The sequence below is a fragment of the Mauremys reevesii genome, linkage group 18, assembly GCF_016161935.1.
Source record: "Mauremys reevesii isolate NIE-2019 linkage group 18, ASM1616193v1, whole genome shotgun sequence".
In the NCBI taxonomy this organism is placed as follows: domain Eukaryota; kingdom Metazoa; phylum Chordata; order Testudines; family Geoemydidae; genus Mauremys; species Mauremys reevesii.
In genome coordinates this window covers 11,231,842-11,252,810 of record NC_052640.1, presented here as the reverse complement: position 1 = coordinate 11,252,810, position 20,969 = coordinate 11,231,842, and the positions used below count along the sequence as shown (strand labels likewise).

Sequence of the window (20,969 nt, the reverse complement as noted above, 5' to 3'; positions counted from 1 at the left end):
CTGATGGGGAATGAAAACATGGAGAACAAAGAGCCAGAATCATTCTTAGATTGTAAACTCTCTGGGGCAGGGACTATCGTTTTGTTTTGTGTCTGTACAGCCCCTAACACAGTGGGTCCTGGTGCAATACAACGAGGGCCCCCAGGCAATACAAATAAATGAACAATCATTAACCCTATTGGGATGAGTGATATCCCTCACAATGAGTCTGTCACAGCAGATGCTCACATTTTACTCTTCCTCAGAAAGCTGAAGCTGGCTCCTGCCATGGGCAGCGCATAACCCCCCCGCCCATTTGGGGAGGCTAGCCATGTGGCCCCACCCCTTCCAGGGCAGGGCTAACAGAAAAGAGCTGAAGCTTTCCACTGCTGTAGCTGCTTCTGTGAATTATAACCCAAAAGGATAAGGCCATTCCTTTGTGCAGTAACGTCCCTTTCCTCCATTTTTATCCCCCTCTTCACTAAATACCTTGATATTTTCATCACCTCAGAGCTGGAAAAGGAAAAAAAAAAAGATTCCCAAACTGTGGTGGGCGATAGCTGACATGCATATCCCTATTTTGGCACCAACTTGGCACTGAGTACAGTACCTCCAGTCTACTCCAGGCCAGGGGTACATCTGGAGTGTGTAGCTGGCATGGTTGGCGGGGCAGTTGTACACAACAAGGGAGAGCTGCAAGGTGTGCTTGCCAAGCTGGTGTGAAGGAGTCAGTTCACTGCTGGCACTTCCTTGTGCCCAGACGGGGCATGGCAGCTCTCTCTCTGCTGGGGTCTACTGCCACTGGTTGCTCTTCCTCTCCAGTGGCCTGCCTCTTCCTGTAACTTGGACTTCTGGCTGGGTCACTTCCAGGATAGTCCATAAACATAAAGCAACGGGAGTGCCCACAAATAAACTGAGTTAGTAAGAGAGAGCAAGGAATGACTCCCTCTCAGCATGTATCAGGATCAGGCCCTCCCTTCCCTCAGGGAGGGACCTTCAGGCAGTAGCTGCTGGGGAAGTTTCTGCCTTCCCTCAGGATTGGAGAGTTGAAGATCTGTTCTCTTCCCTGGTCTGCCCACAAGCGAGCTATTTGGCTTCCCTTTTAACTCCTCCTTCAGCCTGTGCATGTCTTGCAGGTGTGGTGGGGTGGAGCTGGCCAAGCCCAGAGCAGCTTCTTAACCTCTTGTTCTCCAGTGCGGGGTTTCTATATCCCATTGCTCTGGGCAATCAAGAAAAGGCATTTCAAAAATATGTGGGGATTTTAAAGGGGAGGGGGGAGTGGCTTCCAGTCTCCACGAGCCCTTGGCAGTGAAGTTCACAGTTGTGACCAAAGTGGTCAGCTATGCATTGTGGGACAGCTGCTGGAGGACTGTTAGGATCAACACAGGTCACGCAGTGTCGACCATCGCACAGTCCATCAACCATGGCTCAATGTGATTCAGGGAGGTGGTATTACTGAGTCGCCATAATGGGGCACTTACATCGATGGGAGACAAATTTGAGTGTAGCCACATGCACAAGTAGGTCAATGCAAGGCAACTTACATCAAAGTAACTTTGTAGTGTAGACCAGGTCTAAGTGTCTACACTATGGTGCTGCAGCAGCACATAACTGTGTCTCTGTAGTGTCTGTGGTGTAGACAGTCTTAGGCACATAGCAGCTTTTGTCTCAGACTTTCAATATATCTTAAGCTCCTAAATTCTTGTCATTTCTGAAAATGAAACTTGGGCTCCTAAGTCACTCAGGAATACTGGAAAATTTCCCTCTAAGGTAATGTCTTCACTAGATCCATGCAGACCTGGAATTTTCATTGTGCAAGAAACGTCTCTTTTCCAAAAAGAATTTGTTCTAAATTAGAACACAAAGCTGTAAATACAAAATTTCCCATGGAAATGGATCTTCCAAATGGAAATTCTCAAACATTTTTTGTCGGCTCCCTGACTTCCCAGCTCACTACCTACCACACTAGGATGAGAGATATTCATGTGATCCGGAGCTAGGTTGGTGCAAAACCTCACCAGTTAATCTGCAGTGAAGCCATAAGTGACTTGCCCCAGATTACACAAGAAGTCTATAGTAGAACAGGGAATTGAATGAAAATCTTCTGAGACTCAGGCCAGTGCCAGAACCACAAGACCATCTTTCTTCTCAACCCACAGCCAAAGAATCAGTGGGGACCAAACTCAGCCTTGGTTCTGCTCCATCCAAGGTACACTAGGATTTGGTGTCTACGTATGGTGAGGGCATCTGTTGTCAGAATCAACCCTCTTTTCAGGGATAAAAGAAATGTATAATCAGGGATGCACACAGGAGGAACTACAGTACTTATCTGCAAGCAAAAGGAGGTGTAGCCTTCAGGAATGCTTCTTCCCCCCCTAAAATCCTATCTTTTATTTCCTGCCATTTGTCCTCCCAAGAAAACAGTTAAAGCAGCACAGCCAGCAGGAAAAGGAAAGGTTTGAGACAAGGGGCAGGATGGCGATGCATTTTTAGTACAGAATATGGTTTTATTTCAGCAATTGTTTTTCAGTCAATAAGGCAATAAACCTTGCTTTGTTTCAAACCACACACCAGCTCCATGGTTGCATGCAGCATTCACTCTGATTGCCATTCTGCCTGATCAACTTAATGCCTTTCAGGCAACATTATCAGCAGGCTGCAGTTCCCAAAATATGGTGAGCAGCTTGCTATATTTTTTTCATTTGAAAGCAAACTCTGAAGCACAGAATCAGAGTGGCGGGATGCAGGATGTCATCTGACAAGCGCTACTTAGTGAAAACCCATGCGTGCTATGGCAACGTTTTCATCGGCCAGAAGGTTTCTACCCAGAGTGGAAACATATGTGACAGGATCGTGCAGATCAGTGAAACTTCCTGCTCCCTCTATCCAGTTGCAGCTCTGCTTTCCAAGCTTCTGAGCTCAGCAGAGTTATACCAGGGATGAATTTAGCCTAAGGTGTTTCAATATTCAGTTCTTAATGCTCTGCCACCCCAGCAGGGAGATTCTGCTGGTCCCACACTGTCTTATGGTAAGTGGGTTCACTCCTTGACACATGCAGAATCAAATACTTTCTTTTAGCCTCTGAAAGACAGCCTTACTTATAGCACAAAGTGGTCTCTGCAGTTAACAGAAAATAGGGGAATTAAACCCATCTGGAAAAAGGGAGGTTGTATAGCAGGAGAAACTAAAACTAGTTTAAAAGCATCCTGTTTGTTAGTACTTCAACATTAATCAGTGGCATGGAACAGGAAATAGTTGCCTTTAGCCAGTAACCAACATAAAGTAAAAATACTGGCTGTTCTAGGGAAAACACTAGTTAGGTAACAATACAAGTGAGCTGGAGAAGGTTAATGAAAGTAGGAAATGAAGTCCCAGAAATTAATAAGTAAAAATTCTAGCATTCCAGGATCAGTGTAATCCCATATCCTGGGATTTCAGCATCAAAAGTCTAAGCAGTTCATGAGAGCTCTTTCTCAGTGGTCAATATCTATTTTTATGGAAAGACTAACAAAAGGTTTAGGCAAATATTGCCACCATCTTTCTTAGATTCCAGTTAGCTCTGGGTTTTCCTTACTTTATTGTCATGTGTTACCGGATATGAATAAACACGAGTCTTCAGCAATCTGAACTATTACTGAGCACATTGAAGACAATTTCAGTGTCCTGGAATTAAAGTAAGATTGATCCCAACATCCATGAATTGCAAATTTGCTCCAGGGCTGCATGCAACATATGCTGTAGTCCCGCCAGTGTTATCATTAGTCTCTTGTTTTCATGAACACTCAATTCTCTCACAAATGTATAAAGCAAATTACAGTAGCAAAATTTAGACTTCTTTACAAGACATTCAAGCGAAGAGCTTTGGGCCATGAGTTTTAGGGGGATGGTCAGACCGGAGGTTTCAGTTCAGGCCCAATACTGACTGAAATAGAAGAAAGCTCTGAAGCTTGGCTCTGAAGCTTTCTGAAGCTTGTGGGATTGTTCATGTTTGGGGTTCTAAAGGACCCATCTGGAAATTAAAAAAATCAGCCATACATAGGCTGGAACTAGTTGGTGCTTAGTAAAGACACTTGTGTGAAATATGCACACATTGTAAATCAGTGATAGTTCATGTGATGTTTTAATGTCATGTTCACTCACCAAATAAATCTTGTTAATCTCCAAGAGTTTATTTTTATTACCCTAATTTAATGCTCACTATCTGCTGCCTCTACTCCCTAGTACGGTGTTTCTCAAACTGGGGTCACCGCTTGTGTAGGGAAAGCCCCTGGCGGGCCGGGCCGGTTTGCTTACCTGCCCCATCCGCAGGTCCGGCCGATCGCGGCTCCCACTGGCCACGGTTCGCCGCTGCAGGCCAATGGGAGCTGCTGGAAGTGGTGGCCAGTACGTTCCTTGGCCTGTGCCACTTCCAGCAGCTCCCATTGGCCTGCAGCGGCGAACCACGGCCAGTGGGAGCCACGATCGGCCGGACCTGCGGACGGGGCAGGTAAACAATCCGGACCGGCCCATCAGGGGCTTTCCCTACACAAGTGGGTGACCCCAGTTTGAGAAACACTGCCCTAGTAGGGTAAGGAACTTTGGCTTATAATTATCTTACTGCCATTTACCAAGATGAGTTGATAGGGATTTCTCTTTAAAGAAAGCATGATTTTTTACCTAAGGCCTGTGAACAACAGCAGTCAGTTCAAAAGTTATAGTGAAGTTCATTTCTATGCAGATTTGGCTCAGGTGGACTATGCATTTGATTGCCACTGATCAACAAATAATAATTACTTATAGCTTGTTTTCTCATGGCAATGAGATTCTTGTCTGGACTGGAAGCATAACCAAGATACCAGATGCCTTTCTTCATGCTGTATTTCTGGCCTGAATGGAAGCAGGAAACACTAGAAAACTTGTAAGAGAATCTGTTCTTCTGAGATCATCACACAATTTTTAAAATCACATTGGGTTCAAACTCAACCAAATCTCATAGACTTTTGAGGTTCTCTTATTGCTACCTTTTGATTGAGTAAGGTAAGCAATATAGTCCCTAGAGCTGGCTGGAAATTTTCCAGTGAAATGTTTTTCCATCTGAAAATGCCAACTTGTTCAAACCAAAACTCTGTAGGGAAAGGGTTTGTTTCAATGAATTTTTTTTACTTGACATCTTAAAAAAAGTTTCTAACTTGTTGAAACATTTTGTTTTGATATTTTCAGAATGAAAAATTCTAGTTTTCTCGGTCAAAATGACATTTTGTTTTGAAATTTAAGCTAATCATAGTAAAAAAATGTTTTAAATAAAAAATAGTAAAAAAATCAAAATGTTTCAAAATTATCAAAGCAAAGTGTGTTGACAGACCTGAACTGATTTTTTCCCCAAGATTGTCAAGTCATAAAAATGTTTGAGATTTTTGACTTCCCATCCTGAATCAGGATGAAAAGAAGTTTTTTTTCATATTTCAAAAATCTCCTGGGATGGGAAAACTCATCCCTGCCTAGGTCTAACTGTAGCAGCTCTTGTCCACCTTGATGAATTGGTGCCTTTCCAGGAAGAAGCCAAGATTACCCCTCTTCTCCTTACCACTGTGCACCTAATTCTCACCATTATGAGCTTTCTCTAGTCCTACAGGGCACCATGGAATTCAGACCAAGCTTATGCAGGGTCACTAGGCTTCTTTCACTTTTCTATTGACGTTAAAAAAGACTTCTCTCTTCCCCCTACTGCTTTAGGCAAGGCCAGTATTAAACATTTAAAATCTCCCATGAAGTTAGCATAGTTTGTCAGAAGAGGCACATTCTTTCTGTTAGTATTAGTTTAAAACCTTGATTTTCCCAGCCTACCTGTCAACTCTGAAACAATTACTAACCACTAACAAAACACATTGTTAAGCTTAAGAAGCATGATGTTAATGTTATTCCTCTGGAGATCAGCGCTCAACTTTTCCTGCCATGGAAACAAATAGCATAGTGATCATCTCCTACTCAATTGTGGCAGCTACAACATTTAATCCCAAGTCTTCTCGTGTGCAGAACAAATCACTTTAGATGATTAATAAATATTTCTTGACACATGCACGTGCTAAAGGCTAACAATGTGGATAATCAAAACTTCGTTTTTGGATGCATAATGTGCTTTGAAAATTTAATTTGCTAAAAAGAGGTAGGAAATTGTTGTTTGCTTACAACTTTAAAAATATGCTCTAGGCAAAACTGGAAAGAGCTGTGTTCCTGATTACTAATATGGCTCTATTAGGGCAGACATGCTGTAGTTCTCTTGCCATAGATAAACATAGTACATCTAAAAGGAAAAACACTGACCCATCTTACAATAATAGTTTTTAAATAATAAAACAAGACACAATGTCAAACCTGCTTTAGGCACATTATATACCAGCCTGTGCAAACTCAAAACTCCTGTTTGGTCTGAACTATTCTCATCTGGCTCAACAGAGACATGTGGACTACACTCCAGATGGCGTTGAGGTTTTCGGCTGATTGCTCGGTTTTGTGCTAATAAGCACAAAACTCATTCTGCCTAATGATGGAACCCCATAAAGTGAACATCTGGGAAAACACGAGGTGTCTTGTTAACAGTCTTGCTAGCTCCACATGTAGGAATTCAGTGAATCCTTGATGGTGTGACAGATGCTCGGATAGCAGAATTAATTATCAGGCTTTGCTCTAAAACACTACTGCTCGGAGGTAGCATCTTTCTAGTCTTGACCTGTCATCCTACCTCTTGTTCTCAATGAAGAATAGCCATTTATCTCAAAAAGTGAAAATGACAGAGATTACAGACATGATTGGACATTTTCTGCTCCATGACCCTGTCTACCAAAGATTTTGAAAAGCTGAGGCACTCATTTGATTGACCATTGCTAAACATAATGACTTAAAAATCTTCTGGTGAATATTGCTTTTCCCCCCACTCTGTGTTAACACTGTCACACTTAGGGAAATACATGGAGCTCAATTTGGCTTGTATCTTCATCTTTACAATGGAGGGACTCATGCAAACTCAGCATGATGGACCACAGCAGTTCCGCTGGAGGCCAGGGAGGAAAGGATTTGGTAGAAACCTTTACAAAATAGCATTAAGCCCACCAGAAAACAAGTCTAGGGGAAGAAGGATCATCTTGAGGTTAAGGAGAGGAAAGTAAGCATGTCCACTCACCCTTTTTTGGTTCTGTATGATGTATAAATATAGCCCAAGAATTGTGTGTGCACGCACGCGTGTGTGTGTGGTGTTCCATTCAAAAAAACCAAACCAAAACAACAACTCTCTCCCTCACAGTTTGGTGGTAGTTTGATTGTAATTGATTGTTTTCACATTAGAAATGTCAGGCTTGACGACTGGGGAACTAGTGGGACTATGACCTCCCAGGAGACCAAAAGCTGTGCAACTGAATTCAGTAGTAACCTTTCCTCTGCTAACATCAAAAGGAAGACCCCCACCCTCCCAGTTCTCTCTCAGTCCCATGTTGTGCTATTTCCTTTTCACTCCACATGGTGAAAGGAGGACTCTCGCCAGACTAGGTGATCTAGAATAGAAGCAGCTATTTCAGAAGTTCTTGCGACATCGCATTCTTCCCATTGCTTGGAGACACAACAGCAGCTCCTGATGTGGAAGAAGAGATGTCTCAGCTGGGAGTCTGCCATCTGCCTCCTAAAGGAAGATTTGTCACAATGCTGGTTACCCTCTCTCTCTAGAGCCTCTCTCATCTCTGGCTGGGAGACAGGACTAAAAGAGACAGGGATTGTGGAGGGTTCTAAGTGAGCTGGTGCTCAGAGGAGAAGAATGGGGAATATTAAATAGACGAAGGGGAAGAGTTAAATCATCGGGAAAATAGAAAGTTCTGAGAAACTGAAACACTGAGGGACAGAGAACACAAGGTGGGAGAAAATGAAAGAAGTGAAAATGAATTTTGGAAAAGAAGATGAATAGAAAACTGGAGAGACATGGTAAGGTTCAAAAAAGTTGTCCTTTAGAAAATTTGGTGCCAGAATACTCCAATGAAATGTTTGATTCAGATATCACTGCCTATGATTGCTTAGAAGACTACAGAGGCCTGATTGTAGAAGGCAGATGAGGCAAGGGAGTTGCTTGGCTGCTTTGGGATTTTTACATTATTCGTGCTGGCTTTTGGCATGCTTTATGTTTTATTATACTTGTCAGATGGGAAGTGTGTGAATGTGTTTGGGGTGGTTTCAATGCCTAAATGTAATAGAGCATAGTCTGTCACTGGAAACGTACATGTACACATGTGAACTTACTTGCTCTTTAAATGTATAAAACCTCTCTCCCAGGATTTCCTAAAACTCAGGCAATTAAAGTAATAGAATCATAGATTTTAATGCCCAAAGGGACCATCAGATCATCTAGTCTGCCCTCCTGTGTGTCACAGGCCACCAACACCACCCTGCACCCACACACTGAACCTAATAACTGACATTAGATCAAAGTATTACAGGAGACTAAACTGTTAGCATTGCACCTGGTATTTAAACATTTTCCAGGGAATATCATCTATCTACGTATGGATTAATAGAGTCCAATACCAGATGGGACCACTGTGATCATCTTGTCTGACCTCCTGTATAACACAGGCCATAGAACTTCCCCGTTTGGACACTTACATGGCCCTTGTCATAATGGTACCTGAGCACGTCTCAAGCATTAATGCATTTTAGCCTCACAACATACTGTGAGGTACAGAAGTACGATCCCCATTTCACAGATGGGAAACTTAAACACAGGGTAGAATAAGTGACTTGTCCAAAGTTACACAAGCTTGTGGCTGAGTCAGAAATAGGATTCATGTCGCCTGAGTCCACGTCCAAGGGCTCCAAGACCATCCTTTCGGACACATGCACCTTCCCTTCCCCAACTTCTATACAGATATGCCAACCTGATCAAGTCTAAATGACAGCTAGAGCTGGTTGGAACATTTCTGACTACATGTATTCTCATCAAAATATGTTGTTTTATCAACACTGAAATGTTTTGTGGAGATGTATCAATTTTGACAAAAGTTTTCTGAGGTCAAGGGCTCTCTGGTCCCTTCTGATCAAACAGAGAGGGAGACCCTCAAATTGAAAACCCAGCCTTTTTAAATCTGAAAACAGATGTTCCAACACACTTCCATTTTACAAAAATGTTTGAAACATTTTGGTTTTGTTGCACAGTGGAACAAATTTGGAAATCTAAAAAGTTGTCATGAAACAGAATTGTCCTCTTCTGGCCAGCTCTAATGGCAGCATTTACAGAAATGGTGGAGCAGAGCACTAGGGATAAACAGCTCCATACATGCCACGGGCACATATTTTAATTGATTAGCCGCAGGGCGGTTGAGGGATATAAATGCCTTTTCTACTCTGTTCCTGCTTTATCTCTTTGCTGGTGGCCCATCACCTCAAGGTGATGCAATGTTGCCTTGGCATAAAATGTTAAAAACCATATGTCAGCTGTGGTCAAAATTGGTGCATTCCCTTGCTGCTTTTTCTATATTATTTGTATTGCAGTAGCACCTAGGAGCCCCAATCATGGAACAACTAGCTGAATCTTTAAAAGACACAGTCTAGCCATGTGAAAGCACATAAAGGCAAAGCTACTTTCTACTTGAGGAAATAATTCAGCATGAATGAAAATGGAAATACACAAAAGGTCTGATGAAGCAGTTCTGACGGAGGAAAACACACATTGAATTCAGTAGGAGTTTTCCCCACATAAGCAGTTGAGAATTATACCCATAGTGAGGCCCAGGTCCAGATGCTCAGATCCTGTAGACAAGCGTAGCTCCGTTGATATCTACATAGCTGCAGAGACCTAGATCAGCTGAGGATCTGGCTCACATACTGCAGGGCAGCTGACTGGGATTGAGATCTCCTTACTTATCTTCATCAAACAGCACTGAAATGCTACCTGGTCTCAATAGACCTGATTTTCATTAGTGCTAAGCACCCAGAACTCCAGTTGGAGCTAATGGGAGCTTTGAAAGTCAGGCCTGTGATGTTCAAGTCTCTCTTGCCAGATGCTCACCAGAGGAGGGGATTAATGAAATGCCGATTTATCTGCCTGTCTGATTAACGACCTGTGTCGGGTGCTAAGTCTTGCTGGAGGACAATTTCTTCAGGATGTCTTTCTCAATCAGAACTACAATCTTTGTTCTTAAATGCACCAAAGCACACATTTGATGTGCATTTTAACCATTGTGAACATGACCCTGAGGGTCTACAGGTAAATGTTTCTCATTTCATTCTGTCATCTCAATGTATTTGATAAAACAGAATCACATCAAATGGGTCTTTACCTGATTTTGGCTCTGTTCCACGCACGCTTTCATTTAAATCTCCATTCAGTTTAAGCCTTCTATTGAAAAGATCCTGCAACCAGGCTTTAATGCAGAACAAATTCCTTCTAATCCTCTTCCTGCCAACTTTGTGTGTGAAATATTAGGCTACAGTTAGGGGGACACAGTAGATTAAGAGGGAAGACAAATAAATATTGTATTGAAAAAGTCCCAATGGTACCCCACAAGGTGAACATGCCAGAAACTTCATTCTTATGTCACTCTCGCACAGGAACGAACATGTTGGCCCCTGAAACCAAAGGTAGCCCCCAATCTTATAGACCCCTTAGTGGAACAAAGGTTTCTGTGATCTTGTGAGAGGAATAGATGGTCTCAGAGGGTCGTGTGACCTTAACTAGCCTTGTTATACAGTACATGCTTAGGCTAAAAAACAGCCATATATTCTGTATAATAAGTAAGGCCTCACTTCAGCAAAGTACTTAAGCCTGAGCTTAAACCCATCTCTGTTCAACAAAGTAGCAAAGTGCGTGCTGATGTCATAGTCAATGATACGTAAGCATGTACTTAAGTGCTTTGCTATTATGCCTATTTTGCTGTATCGAGATGTTCTGCTGAACTGGAGCCTAAAGGAAGGAAACAAACAAAACAGTGGATGAAACGTGATTTGCTGTTATGTTCAAATTTGTTTTCTGGGCACTTTAGGAATTTTGTTTGAAAATTATTTTCATTTCCTTACTATGGCATAAGCTTGCACTGACGGCTCAGAAATCCATCTACGGTATATTCAGCAAAAAGTAAAGGAGCATAGCTATTATGGCTGTTGGATAGGTTGCTTGAAAATTGTATTTTTTATATATTTGGGCTCAATTTCCATTAGCAGCTCTTTGTCAGAGCTGGATGAAACATTGTTGCAAATTGTTTTTTTGGATTCCCCTCCCCCCCCTTTTTATAAATGTAAAATGTTGAGATTCAGAATTTCAGAATTCAAATAAGTCATAAAGATAATATCGCAACAAGAGTTTGTGATGAGCATTGTTCACTGGTGGCGTTGCCTAGTGGTTACAGGGTTAAGCCCCTGGCTGCCACATCTCTACTCTTTTCCCTCCGGGCCACCTGTTGTCGGCCTGTCTTTTATTGGGGGTCAGACTGGTCTGGCTACCACTCAGTCTGGTCAACCCTCTGGTCAGGTTACCACTCAGTCTTAGCTCCCCCAAGCCTGATGGTGTTTCTAGGAAGATATGGGGTTTGGCTACTGACCCCACAAGTGTCTGATCCTAGCTGGGGGTTTCAAGAGGTATTTATCATTTCCTTCTTTCCCTCCAGGGGGGGGAAGTCTGGAAGGTGAGGGTTTTCATGTCCTTAATGGAGGGTGGGAGGGGGGAGCCTGGGCTCTCGCCCAGGGTTCTTTAAGGGTTACAAAATGTCCAGCACCCATGAGTGCCTTCAGACTGCCTCTCTGGGACACGTTCTACCACCCACTCTCTTGTCAAAGTCTTGCAGTCTTTTGCAAAGTAATAAGAAATAAAAGTACAAATTGAACCTTCAGCCCCTCTGGCTTCGGCAGGAAGGCTCTTCCTCACCAGGAAGTTTCTGCTGCTCCCTTCCCCAGGAGATCTCAGGACCAGTCCTTCCCTCTGCCTGGTCAGGCTCCTTCTGGCTCTCTTTTAAGTTCCACCTCCAGCTGGAGCATACCCTGCAGGCGCAGCTGGGCATGGTCCTTAATGACCCATCACAGAGTTGTGCAAACAACAGATATTTTGGTTCCCTGGCAATTCCAACTATTTTATTGTTGTTTTATTTTGTGGACTTAGGTTGAACCAAAACAATTTTTAAAAAATTCTCTGTGAATCAACAAGTAAAAGAAGAATAATTTTGGGGGGTTAAACAAAACATTTTATTAGCTTTAAGGTTTTTTAATGCTTTTTAATTTTTTAAAAACAAAACAAAGAAATTTCTAAACAAAAAGTCATTTTGAATCAAAGAAATCAAAACATTTTGTGTTTTTTTAGAGAGAGATATTTGACACAAACAATTCAGCAAAATTGACAGAGATTTATGTAATGTTTCAATGTCACCAAATCTGCATTTTTTGCTGGAAAAAAAAATTTGGTCAACAAAATTCACCCAGCTATAATTGCAATCTTCAGCCAACTTCCATCCTGCACTTTGCCCATTTGTGTTCCATAAAGAACCCACCTCACCTTTAATATAGTATTAACTGTGATGTCCAGACCAAATTCCAACCTAGGTAATTGTGCTATCTAAATTCCCTCTGTATTTTCAACTGGGTAACATACTCTTTATTTCCTATATCAAACAGCTTTGTAAGGTTCCTCTTAAGCACCTACCACGTTCCACTCCAGAACTGGTTACATTTCAATAGTAAGCAAAGTGATCCTTGAATCTAGTTTGAATTTCAGTCTATTAATTGCTTTGCAATCCTGTGTGATGAGAGAGGCTATGTCATATAAATATAAGCTGTTATAATTATCTCAGGTAACAACTACATTGTGTAATGTTTATTCATGGAGATTTAGTAACACCCAGGAATAAGTGATTGGATCAGCTATTTCAATACTGCTGCCATCTCTTATGAGTTATTATACAGCACTTTCAGGAATTTTCTACTGCGGATGCATTAATCAAATAGAAACAATCAATGAAGATTCAAGAAGGAACTATGTATCCACTGACCATGACAAGTATGTTAATAACAAACTAATTCAAGCATATTATAAGTCAGAAAAAAGATTAAGGAATGTTATTTTGGTAACTTTATGGAATTTACTAAGTTGCCTTTGGTTGAACTGGGCCCTTTTTGAATGTAAGGGTCCAGATTCAGCAAAATTCTTAAGCATGTGCCTAAGTATAAGAATGTGAATAGTCACACTGAAGTGAGTGGGACTTCTTATGCATTTAAGCTGAGAGATGTGCTCAAGAAACTTCTAGTATCATTACAGAAAATCCAAAGAGAGAGACAGAGAAAGAGAAATTATTTCCTTGTGCTCTTACGTCTGTCGGTATCTATCTGTTTCTTGTCTTACACTTAGATTGTAAGTTCAGTGGGGCAGGGCCCATCTTTTTGTTCTGTGTTTGTACAATGCCTAGCACAATGAGGTCCTAGTCCTCGTCTGGGGCTCCTAAGTGCTACGATAATACAATTAATAATAATAAGACAAATAGTTTTTCTCCTACTGGAACACTATTATTGCAATGATTTTTCTCCTGTATGGTCCAATCCTGCTCCAATCCTGCATTCACCTCATCCCCCATGTTTTCAGTTGCTTATAACTTTCTCTAATATATTCTTTTGGGGTTAAAATTTTCCATGCTTGGCCTTAGCCCTTCAAGGATGAGTAAAACCTAGATCAGCTCTTTCGGAGTTATGTGAGCATGTGGGAAAACAATTCAAGAGTTTGCTGAGTATTTGTTGAGTTCTGAGTTAAACATGAGAGGCTGAACACTTGGTACACTTTCAGGATGTCAGGACATTGTGTGTCATTCTGGGGTTAGAAAAAATAAAATAACTTTTGAATTTATAAAACGGAAATACCTTTTTAATGGTGCCAACTTTTGAAATCTTTAGTGACCACCAAGCTAAACCAGGGGCAGATTGGCTGAGTTACAAACTTAGATGCTTCACACACAGGACACAGCAAACATTCAAGAGTGTCATCCAGATAATGTAATTTCTAAGTCAAGTAGCTCATGACACAACAAAACAAGTGTATATATCACTATACATTTCCCTGCTTTAAAATGGTTTGTAGTATGAGTTCCTATCCCTGGTGGGTCAGATGTTGTTATACTTTTAAGTACTGGTCCCTCATACATGGGGGAGAGGGGGAGGAGAGGGAGAGGACGGGAGGAGAAAGCCATCACAGGGCCTTTACCAGATTGGCTAAAAGCCTCTTGGTCTATCTTGCCCTTCAGTAAGTCATTTAAGCTGTGCTACCCTGGTTCACTTTACTGTTGTAATCAATCTTGGTATTGTCACCCTAACTGAGGTGGTATCTTCAAAAAACCCCCCAACCCCCTTCTCTAGGCGTCTCTTTTGAGTGAGTCATTTTGTCTCGTACAGCCTTGGTGGTGGAAAGATTCTTCTTCATTTTAATGAAACGATTTATCCAGGGTGAGTGAAATTATGTTCCCTTCAACTTCTCTTGAGGTAACAGCAAGGCTAATGGCCCTAATAATGACATTACTGAACTGTAGAAACTGATCAAAATCTCTTCCTGAGATTTAATTGCCAACAGAGACATGAACTCTGAGCACTGTGCTGGAGAAAGCCAATGCTCTGCTTAAGCATATAGATCAGAGTATTGAGTCATTAGATATTAAGAAGTTTGTCTTCATTTTTAAAATATGCTTGAGTTGGCTAAGAGGCTTTATATAGTACTGAGCTATTTGGTAGATCATATGATCATATTACATTCTGCAAATTAATTCCCTGAAGCATGGATGGGGTTTAGAATTGTGACCACACTAATTACTAGCCTGTTTACAGAGCTTGATGAACCAGGTTAGCATTAAAAAAAAAAAAAGTACTAAAAAAAAGGAGCCAAGACTTTCTGAAGCATATCTGAATCCAAGACCACAGCTTCAAGTAATTCATTTGTCTCACCAAAGTGTTTTTTCCAAGAATGTAGCCCTCTTGTACAAGCCACCTTTAGAATAATTAAATGATTAGGTCAAATTAGACAACCAACTAATTTCCAAAGACATCATTGACTTTAAGGCTGATCCTGCTCCCACTGAACTAAACTTCTACAGAATTTCTCCCTACTTGTTTCTAATGCAGATATAACTAAAATAATCTCTCTCATCGACAGATCATCTAGAATACAGAGCAGAATCTGAATGTTTTGAATGCTTAGCAAGGCCTTTATCCGGCAGACATGCAATCAGAAAGTAGCTCCCTTCGTAAGGATGCCCTAGCACCTAGAATTACCAGACTCTAGCTGAGTGTTTGAGGGTCGATTATGTATAGGATTTGGTCTTGTCAGGTAACTCCATGTGCAACTCCAGTTTCCCATGTGTGCTTGCCCCTGAGTGCACACGTTTGAAAATCTGGGCCACTCTGTGCAAGTAGAGATTTGTCCCTCCTTCTCTTTCTGTTGAATGATCATCAGCTTGGCCTTTGAGCTGGCTCTTGATTCAGGCACAGATAGTCACCCCTGTAATCATAAGCTTCCCTATACTTTTCCCTTTAGCAGGAAGCTGTGGGATTCACCCTAGGGCTGGCACTGCTAATTAATTCTTCATCTCTCTCTGATGAACTATATTTCTTTTGCCTCCCTTGGTTTTGCTGTTCTTTTAGAACAGGTTTAGTGTTCTCTTCATTCCAACATTCACTTTCCATATCCAAGTTCTACATTCGCCTCTTGTTATTTATATGTAGTGCCCATGGACAGATCAAAAATATCTCCAACTCTAAATGTATACTGTATAGATTGCCTAACGCATGATGTTTTGTAGAGAAGGTAGCAGTCTGAGGTGTGTTTTCCTCTGTGCTTTGATTTTTGATAGCCCTTAAATCTAGATCTAGCCGGCCCCATTTCCATTCCAAGAACCAATGTTGATGATATAACCTCTGCATACACTCTGGCTTTGCAGAGCTTTCCATATGGAGACTTTTCTAACAATAGCTTTCACGCACAGCCAGGACAGAGAGGAAGCAACTACGCACAAGCTGTCATTTGGAAAAGAGGGGCAACATTATATCAGAAAAAAAATCCTCCATAAAATAGTGAAGGAAGCTTGTCTTCTGTTAAACCATGAAAAAAATAAACCAAACAAACAGAACCCCCCAAACCAGGAAGACTAGTGGTTCTATTCTACACTGTCTCACTTTCTTTGCCGTGGAGCTGCGCTCTTAGAGACGTCTATTCTTCAGCTGTGACATTAAATTAAATGGAAGTTTCCTCTGCCCATCTTCAAGAGCTGCCTAAGAGAAAGTGAAGGCTTTTTTTTGTAGATGTTAAGATCAGAAGCACCATTATGGTCATCCAGTCCAATATCAGGTGCTTCTGTGACACCTTTCAAAAATAAAAGGGATTTCACTCCAGTCCACTGACCAATATTCCCTCCTTCAAAGACAGGTTTTATTACTCAAGTCAGCATGTGAGCTATTATTGAGAGCGTAATGACTGTTCCATCTGTGTATGGGAGATGTCGCTCATTACTCTCTAAGGCACTTCATAATGTTGTGGGAATGAAAGGCACTGTTTATAACTAACATTCTTAAATTAGCCTCATCTATTTGACTAACGCCATAGGCACCTTGTATTGCTTTTCTGCTTCTTTATATACCACCCAATAGCAGATTTTGTGTTACCTACTGGTAAGAGCCTGCATTAGCAATACTCAGTCAGCAGCTCCAGGGCCACCACTTGTTCTTTTTAGTGTAGCATGCACTTCCCTTCTCTGGTATGGGAGAGGTGGCACACGAGTGTCCTGAGGAAAATACAGAAAGTGTCCTGGGGCAAAGTATGCAATTTTAGTATACAAACACACACACACACACACACACTAGCACAGTCTGTGATGTTTGAGTCTGTGCTGGTAGCCAATAAAAAGCAGTAAAAACTTCTGCCTTCATTTAGACAGAAGAAAATTATTTGCATGAGTAAGGAGACAGAATCTGATCCTTATTTCAGAAGGTTAAAGGCCTGAATATATTATATTTGTGGGCAGAGGCTGCTTAAGGCAATGTCCTTGGAGCACCAGGATTCAGTTACTGAGATTAGGAACATGCAGCCCAGGGTTCCAAAAATCCATTGTTTGTGATGTGAGAGAAACAGTTCAGACTGCTTATCTGTCTCTCTGTGTTGAGTGAACTGGCTACTGTTTGGCTCTCTCTGCTTGAGAACAGGTGCAAATTCCATAGGCCAGATACTCAGCTGGTGTAAATCAGCATCTCTCTATTGACTTCAGTGCCAGTATGTTGATTTATACCAGCTGAGGATCTGGTCATATATCCATTGATAGATGCTATATTAACATCTAACATTAGATTAGGAATATTATTCTATTTTATATAATATTATACATTAAAAGGGATATTATTATAATAGTGCATTGTAATTTTACATATTATCTAAGTTAATAAGACATTGTGTATGACCTGCTTTGCGCATACAATGACGGTGCACCTTTTTTTTGGTGTGTGTGGGGGAGAAGGGGTTTGGTTCTGACATGTTGATCAATCTAGGCCCCAGTCTGTGTTAATTAAGAGAGGGATTTGAACTAAAAACTTCAGGTCTGAATCCGTGTTTCACCAGAGCTTTAGGAGGGTTCATAACTGGGGTTTTGGTTCAGCGTGTTATATAGGAGCCATTCAGAAAGTTCAGATCCAGGTCAGGATCCAAAGGCTGAGGATGTTCAGAACTGTGTTTTTTGTTTGAGACCACAGAGAACAATTATCCTCTCACTCCAGTTTCCATGGATTCATAGATTAAAACCAGAAGGGACATTCTGATAATCTAATCTGACTATCTGCATAACAGAGGCCTTAGAACCTCATCCAACAATTCTTGCATTAGGCCAAAACTACAGCATACAGAAGCTCCCCGATTTACACAAGAATTCCGTTTCGGAACGCCTTCCATAAGGCAAATTTTGCGTAAGCCAGAAATGTATCTTTGACAATTATGAAAAAAAAAAAAAAAACCCTTACGGAACTTTTTCCGGAAATCCAGATTTATGGAAATTGGGATTGCGTAACCCGGGGAGCATCTGTATCTTTTAGAAAAATATCCAGTCTTGGTCTAAACATCCCAAGTGACGGAGAAGTCACAACATTACTTGCTCAGTTGTTCCAGTGGTTGATTTCCCTCACTGTTAAAATTTGTCACTTATTTCCATCTTAAATTTGTCAAACTGCACCTTCTACCCATTGGATCCTCTTACAACTTTTCCTGCTAGATAGAAGAACCCTTTCCTATTGTTGATGAAACTCCATTTGCTTCATTGGAGTTACTTCTGATTTATTCCCTCCTGAGTTAGAGGATCAGCCCTTCTCTGTTAGAATTACCTCTGGAGTCAGATTATTGGGGTGGAGGTTGCACTGAAAGAGACGATATTAGTCACCATTTTGGGAAAGCTTTCCCGTTCCCCAATAAGAACTGTAAGGAAATCCAAACAGCCCATATTCAGTAATTTTATTCAAGTGTAATTTAAAACCAGCTCTTGAGCATAATGGGATGTTACAGCCAATATTTATTTTTCTTTCATTAGATAAATAGTAGTAAATTGAAATCCTTGAGAAAATTGTGCAGACTGTATCACATATGAATGTGTTTGAGCCTGAGACTCACTCAGGCAAATTCTCATCATATTCAAATAACCATCATTATGCAAATACGAACATCCTCATTGCAGAGCACGTTTAAAATGGATGTTTGGTTTTATCATGATGAATTATTTTCCCCCAGGTAACAGACGGACACATGTGGTTCAGATGAGTCGTGCAGGTTCTGTGTTTGTTTTTCAGGCTCTTTTTTTTCCTCCCCAAATGGAATCTCTAGCTAGATAGGACAGGAGTGGATCGCTCTCTCTCCTCCTGCCCTCCCTTGTACAGTCCTGTCTTGCCTGTTGAAGCAGCACAGAAGCACTTTTCTTATCACTGCTACTTTTCTCTCATGAGTGTTACCAAGCCAGCTCTGAACCAATCTCTATCGTGTGTCAGACAGTGGCAGTGCTAGGTCAATGTTTTTAAGTGAGAGACACCAGTCTTCCTTACCCCCATATATGCTAGTTAATTAACAGACAAATCCCGCTGCTCCCTCTGCCCAGCCTGAGTAGCTGGGCTGGACACTGGGGTAATGCTCCCCCTGCCCACCTTAGGCTGCAGTCCAGCTGCAGGGCTGCTTTGCAGCCATTATTACAACCTCAGGGCTTCAGGGCCCCTGAAACCTATGCACTTCCCCACCCCATCTCAAGATCAACAGAATGATGCACGGGCATTTCTAAAGCATCCATCACCTTGGCATCCAAATAACCTTGTGGGGAATCCACTGGCCCCAATGGATCAATAGCCCATGGATTCATACAGCCCTGCCCCATCCATTCCGTTCCTAAAGAGCTGCTTTGCATAGCTGCATGGGGCACTTGTACAAAGCTAGATGCTGCAGCCTGCAGGAGATTCTATACTCTACAGTCACTCCTGAAATCCTGTCTTCTGTGTACAGCTGACCCCCAGTGGTCCCATCACAAGCAGGTCTCAATACCCCTATAAAAGAGGGGGCAGGATTAGAGCTAAGGGCATGTCCAAAACTTCCTGTAAGTAGGTGGTACTCCTAGTGGTAACCCACTAATCAGAACATTTTCTTCAATATTCAGCCGGATCTGTAGTTAATAACACCTAATTTTGTTACGAGTTAATAACATCTGATATTGATGTTTTTAAGTGGTTGATTGACAACCTGCGGGGCAAGGACACTTCTGAGTATTAATTAATTCATATTGAGTCTCCAAGATGCAGTAAACAGTCATTGAGTGTTCTTTTAGATTTTGTTGTGAGGCTTCCTGTATTTGTTTCCTATAGTAACTGGAAACGGAGGCATGCAGCAATAGATAAATGCAATTAGCGCAATAGCAGATCTGCGACAGGCTTCTTGCAAAGTTTGCTAAGTGGGGTTGCTTTATATAAAATAAGACTCTGCAATGGAAACAATTTTATTCCATTAATAGCTCTTTAGCCTCAAGGTAGCGATGAACTATAATTCAGAGAAGCAGAAATAAAGGTTAGAGAAGTCATCTGCATTTTCCATCTTTGATGTGTATGAAGTGGATGGGGAAGGTGAGTGATATCTGTAATGGGAGTTGCAATATTTAACCAATTGTTAGTTTCTGTGTACTTATATTATTTCTGCTTCCTGAATACACTGAAGACAAATGGACTGTGGTGCAGGATCTAAGGTCCTTCAAAGATTTTCTGTCTCACTGTGTAAAGTTCTGTTCATTGCCTGATGATCCCTATGCAGTTTGAATCTGGCTCCATAGTAATTTTGAGCCAAGAAAGTCTTTTTAACATGCATGTACTTCATATAAGCTTCTCTACCTTGCTTAAAATAGCCCTAGTTATTTACTGGGAGTAGGACAAAGTGTGAAACTTGACACAAAACCAAATCATGGTATCGGATTACCCAGAGGATGGTGCATTTAACCTATTAAGATATTAATCATATTAGACCAGAAACAAGGACCAAGAACCCCTGTCTTTCATATAATATAAGATATGTTCTAAATCTACCAATGCTCTCGTTCTCGTATACCACCAAATAGCATTTAAACCAGCTTCTATCCAAGTCTTGCACTACACAGGATCCTCTAATAATCTGGTGGAAATTGCTGCTTAAAATCTTATTAAATCAGATTCTAGTTCACCCCCTTGCCCTCCAACACAGAGCCAAAAGTTATTCAACAAAAGTCATTCATTACCTCTGATCCCAGCTTCACAGACCTGACTAGTATTGACTGGTCACTCAAAAAAATAAAAAAAGCACCTGCTACTTGGATTAACTGCAGCCTTCCATGATTGTACCCCTCCTTCCTCTCAGTTTCTTTGCTGAGTACATGGTCAATTAACAAATCAGCTAAATGATTGAAAGGGAATTGTTTGTTTTCAGCAGTGAAAACATTCCTTAGGAATGTAGGCCAAGAGTTTTTTCAAGCATATAGACTACAGTCCCAGCA

General features: G+C 41.3%; 1 protein-coding gene and 1 long non-coding RNA gene across 2 annotated transcripts in view; one reads left to right on the top strand and one right to left on the bottom strand.

Moving 5' to 3' along the window:
- Positions 1–7,175: 7,175 nt before the first annotated feature.
- LOC120386413 lies at positions 7,176–20,820 on the bottom strand. The gene is made up of 4 exons (XR_005589707.1): positions 20,715–20,820; positions 11,852–12,036; positions 10,272–10,418; positions 7,176–7,627 (listed from the first exon to the last, which is right to left on the bottom strand). It is a non-coding gene; the product is annotated as an uncharacterized LOC120386413 (long non-coding RNA).
- Positions 20,030–20,969, top strand: part of TMEM132D (transmembrane protein 132D) — a 428,384-nt gene continuing 427,444 nt past the window's right edge. Inside the window, exon 1 of the mRNA XM_039505741.1 lies at positions 20,030–20,073. The gene's annotated coding sequence lies outside the window, so the exon portion shown is untranslated. The remainder of the gene's footprint in view (positions 20,074–20,969) is intronic.